The following is a 7,013-nucleotide window of genomic DNA, read 5'->3' as shown; positions in this document are numbered from 1 at the left end:
GATTGTTGATAATGTTGGTAGCTTTATTTCACATGCTTCTAAATCTGAAAGAAATACCTTCATTGTTAAGCCAGTGAATGTTAAAGAAGTTAAGGCTAATATAGTCTGTTTGGATAAGGGCAAAACTACTTGTTTGAATAATTATGTGAAGCCCAAATCGAAGACTTCTTCTAAGAAACAAACTCAAGCTAATTTTGTTCCTACATGCCACCATTGTGGGATTATTGGTACCAAACTGTTTTCAGTTTAAATCACCAAGACTTTGAAAAAACTTGGCTTCTCCTAAGAAAGAAAAATGTGATATAAGTCGTGTTTGCATAAATCAAAGTCAAAATATAGCCCTCCTCATAAAAGACAACATTCTCAAAGGTTTGATCTCACCTGTCATCATTGTGGCAAAGTTAGTAATATTCAACTAAATTGTTTTAAATTGAGACCCCATGTGCGTCATAAATTTGGTCCTAAAATTGTTCAAGTGTGGGTTAGGAAGGATTATACCATTCACCCATTGAGGGGGAGTGGTTGTGATCTCACCTTAATTTAGGTGAGTCAATAACACGCTTAGGATTGGTTGTTTTGCTTATTTTTGAATATCCTAGAGCATGTTGTTTTTCTTTGCTTTGCATTTTTTTTTTTTTTTTTTTTTTATGCTTTCTAGTTTATGCATTGCAATTTGTTTTTATGTTACATTTTTTGTGTGAAGAGTGTATACATGTTTGTTTTTAGATTCTTGTTATGAGGCATATTCATAAATGACTTTTCAAGAAATTCATATGTTATGACCTTTGAAACTTTGAAAGGCTTATCGATGAGATGTTGTGTGCGGACCACCAAGATTTTTGTCTACTTGCTAATCAAGTATTCATGAATGTGTAATGTCTTGTGAATACCTAGAAGTAGTTATTAAACCAAATCATTATTTTGTAATGGGACCTATAAGATGTGATGAAAGTTTAATGCTAAAGAACATTCATGTATTGCCAGTTGTAATCTCAATTCAAACATATTGTTTTTCTTTGCTGCCCTTCTTTGTGGTTTATTTGTGTTAATAAATTTTTGAGAAAGGAATTGGTGTTGCAAAGATGTTTGAAATGTAAGATGGATATATGCTTTAAATGCTTTTTAATTGCTTAATTAGAAATCCGCTTAATTTATGTACTTATGGAATACACTTATCACGCTTTAGTTGATTATCTTTTTAATGAACTATCATTGATCCATTCAAGTATGTGTTATTGTGGTACATTTCATTTATGATATCTCTATGCACTTTTAGGCTTCAAGAATGAATGTCAATCCATGACAAATTTCTTATGTTAGACAAACCATATGAATAAGATGGATTTTTTTTTTTTTTTTTGGTGGGTTAAAATTGACCAAATGCTGATTGAACCTAGAACCTATAAATTCCAGTTCAAACCCTTATGTCTTGTACTTTAATTTTTATGAAAGACACGTTCTCAAAGAGAAAATCTAAAGTGAAATGTGCAAAATGCCAAAATATTTCAAAAATGAAATTTTCACTGCGTCAATTTTTTGTGCTTGGCTCATCCATAATTAAAATTATGGATGTAGTTTTGAGCCTTGTGATGAGACTAAGGGGGAGAATATTCGATGAGGCTGACTAGGCCCTAGAAAGGTTTGACTTCTAACCTAACAAGATATGAATTTCTTTCATATGACTTGGAAGTTTTAATGTGCCTTCTTTGTTAATATATGTTTGTTCATTGCTTGACTCTTGACTGTGGCTTATCACATACAACACATATAGTATAAATAGTGATGGTACATAATGGCATGACATGACTTACAACAATAATTTTGTTTATTCATCTTTTGATACTCTTGCATGCTCTGAGTATTTTTGTTTTTTTTTTTTTTTTGGCACATTCAACAAGAGTTTTCCCTAATCTGCAATTTTTTATCATTTATTGGATATACTCTTTTTATGAATACTCATGTTTGAAACATTTTTTCCTTGTTGATATTGAATCACACATTGAGGGGGAGTTTTTGCTGATATTTCTTCATGAACTTGCATTATTTCATGCATGTTCTGTTATCTGTGATCATGAGTTTTATTTATGTATTCATGTTCCACATATGCCATGATATATTTTGTGAAGTGTTTCAGGAAACATGATGACATTTTGTTATTCTGTGACAAAAAGGGGTAGTAAATATGGGGAGATGATGGGATTGGCTCGGCATTTTGGTTTTGTCACTGAATTGCCAAATCGGGGTTTGTTAGCTCTTGTGTTGGCTTAATTCAGTTCCAAAATGCAGAGGTTACAGTCCACGGGATCAAACACTGAAATATAATGCTCAGAATCAAATCTCCACCGTTCATAATGTAGATTCATGTGTCATGAACGTCATTGCAAAATTTCAGCTCAATCGGACCATAAACATCCATCGATCAGAGCTGTTGATCAAGGCTAGACAACATTTCCAAAATATTGTTTTCTCCCCACTGCAAGCCATGTCTGGACAGGGTGCTAGGCTGTCCGGACAGGCTTTCCAACAAGCATATTTTTCCCTGCAAGGCCCTGTCCAGATAGGCACTTACCCTGTCTGAACACCCCGTACCTATTATGCCCAAAAACGTGTTTTTAGTGTGCCTAGGTCTAGGGTTTGATGTACTGATATATATATATATATATATATATATATATATATATATATATATATACACATCATTATACAAGATGTGCCAAGAGATCATATATGTAATTCTTCGCCCTTTAGAGTTCGTTTGGAGGTCTAAGAGAGATCATATGTAGGCGAAAATTGAATATCTTAGAGTTTTAATTATTCCTTTAATAAATCTACGGTTGAGAAGTCTATCGGAAGGGTCTGGTAAAGAAGAATCACGTTGAAGAAGATTGTGACCAAGGAGACGAGTTGTAAGCTTGTCGATCTTACAGAGCCAAGGTCTTGCAAAGCCAGCAAAGGGTTGTAAGTGTTCCTAGTGTCTATAATCTCTTGATAATCTTTTGATAGTGATTTCCTATGTTTGGTTGCCCTAAAGAGGTTTTACTTTTCGATCGATTTCTAAAAGGTTTCATCTTCGTAACCAAAATATCTGTGTCCGCCTCTTTATTGCTTTATATATTTTTTGTGATTAAATTGTTTATTGCTTTATAGTATTAATTCCGCATAAATTGTGATAAACAAGTTTTTAGAGTCGGTATAGCGTTTTTCATAATTTAATGCTTGAAAGGCTCTGATACTAGCTAAGTATAAACGGTTAAAATATATACTTGAGTTGTTTTGTAATCCTCTACACTACACTACATATATATATATATATATATATATATATTCAAGTCAATCGTGACCTTGCAAAGACAATTTCATGATCATCCGCAAGACAATTTCATTTATTTTGGAATTGTTAATAATTACAAATATAATAGACTTCTTTGTGTCATTGATTGTCGGTACTTATATCGTGTATTGACTAAATTCCCTTCCAGTTGCATTATTTGCCTGCATACAGTGATTGCCGTATTGTTTCTGGTTCAATTTTCATTTGATGCGTCTTATCGATCTGTTGTTCCCTTCCTTTACATCATATGATTTTGGACGCATGCCAAGTATCAATTGTGCTTCTTTTGGAGAGACGATTATATGATTGACATGCTTGGCGTAGGGTTTTTTTGAGTGTGCATTTGAGGGATTTAAAAGTGTATTTAACACTCAAAAAGTTTATTTCAACAAAAAAAAAATACCCGTTTAATAAAAAAAATACGCATTTTTTAACTTAAAAACTCTATTTCTCAAATAAAATCACAATTATGAATGAAATGAGTTATTGATGCTTTCTAGACCTATTCTCCGGGTCCCACAATTTACGGTCCATATTTAATAAAGAAAACATGTGTATCTCACGTCCCTTCGACTAAAAAAATATGTTCATATTAAAGCATGTGATGCACATATTTTTCTTTTAACATTCTTAATAATATTTTCCGATTAATTTAGAATCATAAACATTTGGTACAGATAAAGAAAGAAAAAATAGTTATAAAAAATCTTTATTTATAATGAATCATAATAATTAATAAGTGGCAAAGTGAGCTATATTTACCTAAAAAATCAGCTCATTTAGCTCATCTCTCATCGACATGATTGCAACTTCTATTTTTGCTTTTTGGGAGCTAGTCACTACAGAAGACGAGTGGTTGCAAAAACAATCTCATAAAAAACGTGTCTTAATAATAACATTATAATTAATAAGTTGTCGGACAATTGGGACTTGTGAGATAACAGTTACCTCATATTTTGAAAGTGTGCTGGAATAAAAGAATTTACGATTAAGCATATGTACAAATTATATGATTTATAACATTAATGACCGAATTTCCGTAAGGTCAAAGTCTCTTTTCCTCTTCTTGATTCTGAAAACAAAATAAATATAGATGTGATTACTTATGTGGAGGTACAAATCTATTCTGGGAACCGATATAAGGGTGACTCTAAGATTTAGAGAATATTCTAAGACACTCTCATTTATCAAACTCTCCATTGTTTCTCTAATTTAGTTTTTGTCATAATCTCTCTTCATATTTGATGCTAGTTTTTCTTTAATCATTTATTATTTTATTACTTCCATTGTTTTCTCTTTCCATATGTGTACTTGGAAGTCTTTTTTTTCTTTGGTGGTTAGTTTCAACCAATTAACAATTAATAAAAAAATAATATTTATTTAAAATAGATAAATATTTATATAGCTTGATATTTAGTGTATGTAAAAAATAAATAGATAAAATGATAAAAATAATTTTTTTAGTTAAAATTTGATTAAACTTTAGAGAATTCTTTGATAATGATGATGAATAATGTCAACTAAAAGCATTTCAGCAATAATGCTATTTTAACTATTCAAATAGTGTAGTAGTATATTTTTATATTTATTGTCTTGTCTTATTAGTGAAATAGGTAGACAGCATAGGATGCGTAGACTACAAATCCTAGATTAATAGATGTTTGAAAATTGTGAATTGTTTGTCCATTGCTTGACTCTTGACCGTGGCTAATCACACACAACATATATAGCATAAATAGTGATGGTACATAATGGCATGACATGAGTTGCAACAATGATTCTGTTTATTCACCTTTTGATACTCTTGTATGCTTTGAGTATTTTTTTTTTTTTTGGCACATTCAACAAGAGTTTCTTCTAATCTACAATTCTTGATCATTTATTAGATATACTCTTCTTATGAATACTTAAGTTTGAAACATTTGTTCCCTTGTTGATATTGAGTCACACATTGAGGGGGAGTTTTTGCTGATGTTTTTTCATGATCTTGCATTATTCCATGCATGTTCTGTTATCTGTAATCATGAGTTTTACCATTTATGTATTCATGTTCTACATATGCCTTGATGTATTTTGTGAAGTGTTTCAGGAAACATGAAGACCTTTTGTCATTCTGTGACAAAAATGGGTGAGTAAATATGAGGAGATGATGGGATTGGCTCGGCATTTTGGTTTTGTCACCGAATTGCCAAAGGGGGGGTTTGTTAGTTCTCGTGTTGGCTTAATTCAGTTTCAAAATGCAGACGTTACTGTCCACGGGCTCAAACACTGATATATAATGCTCATAATCAAATCTCCACCGTTCATAATGTAGATTCATGTGTCATAAACGTCCTTGCAAAATTTCAGTTCAATCGGACTACATACGCCCATCGATCAGAGCTGTTAATCAAGGCTAGATAGCATTTTCAAAATGTTGTTTTCTCTCCACTGCAGGCTATGACTGGACAGGGTGCTAGGCTGTCCGGACAGGCTTTCCAGCAAGCATATGTTTCCCTGCAAGGCCCTGTCTGGACAGGCACTTACCCTGTCTGAACGCTATGTACCTATTATACCCAAAAACGTGTTTTTAGTGGGCCCAGGTCTAGGGTTTGATGTACTGATATATATACATCATTATACAAGAGAGAGGTACGGATTTTCGCCCCCAGAGAGTTCGTCGGAGGCTGTGTTAAGAGAGATCATACGTGACGAACGATAAATTGAATCTCTTAGAGTTTTAGTTATTCCTTTAATAAATCTACGGTTGAGAAGTCTATCAGAAGGGTCCGGTAAAGGAGAATCACGTTGAAGAAGATTGTGACCAAGGAGACGAGTTATAAGCTTGTCGATCTTACAGAGTCAAGGTCTTGCAAAGGGTTGTAAGTGTTTCTAGTGTCTGTAATCTCTGGATAATTTTTTGATAGTGATTTCCTGAGTTTGGCTGCCCCGGAGAGGTTTTACTTTTAGATCGATTTCTAAAAAATTTCATTTTCGTAACCAAAATACATGTGTCCGCGTCTTTGTTGCTTTATATATTTTGGATGATTGAATTGTTTATTGTTTCATAATATTAATTCCGCATAAATTGATTGTGATAAACAAATTTTTAAAGTCGGCATGACGTTTTTCATAGTTTAATGCTTGAAAGGCTCTGATACTAGCTAATAAAGTATAAAGGGTTGAAATATATACTTGTGTTGTTTTGTAATCCTCTACACTACACTTCAATATATATATATGCAAGTCAATCGTGACCTTGCAAAGACAATTTCATGATCATCCGTAAGACAATTTCATATATTTTGAAATTGTTAATAATTACAAATATAGTAGACTTTTTTGTGTGATTGATTGTCGGTACTTACATGGTGTATTGACTAAATTCCCTTCCAGTTGCAATATTTTCCTGCATACAGTGATTGCCGTATTGTTTCTAGTTCAAATTTCATTTGATGCGTCTTATCGATCTGTTGTTCCTTTCCTTTACATTATATGATTTTGGACGCATGCCAAGTATCAATTGTGCTTCTTTTGGAGAGACGATTATATGATTGACATGCTTGGCGTAGGGTTTTTTTTAGTGTGCGTTTGAAGAATTTAAAAGTGTGTTTAACATTCAAAAAGTTCATTTCAACCAAAAAAAGAAAAAAAGTATCCGTTTAATAAAAAAAATACGTATTTTTTAACTTTTTTTTTTTGT

This window comes from Corylus avellana, chromosome ca7 (assembly GCF_901000735.1).
Source record: "Corylus avellana chromosome ca7, CavTom2PMs-1.0".
In the NCBI taxonomy this organism is placed as follows: Eukaryota; Viridiplantae; Streptophyta; class Magnoliopsida; order Fagales; family Betulaceae; genus Corylus; species Corylus avellana.
The sequence above is the reverse complement of the archived record's forward strand: the minus strand, read 5'-3'. Positions refer to the sequence as shown.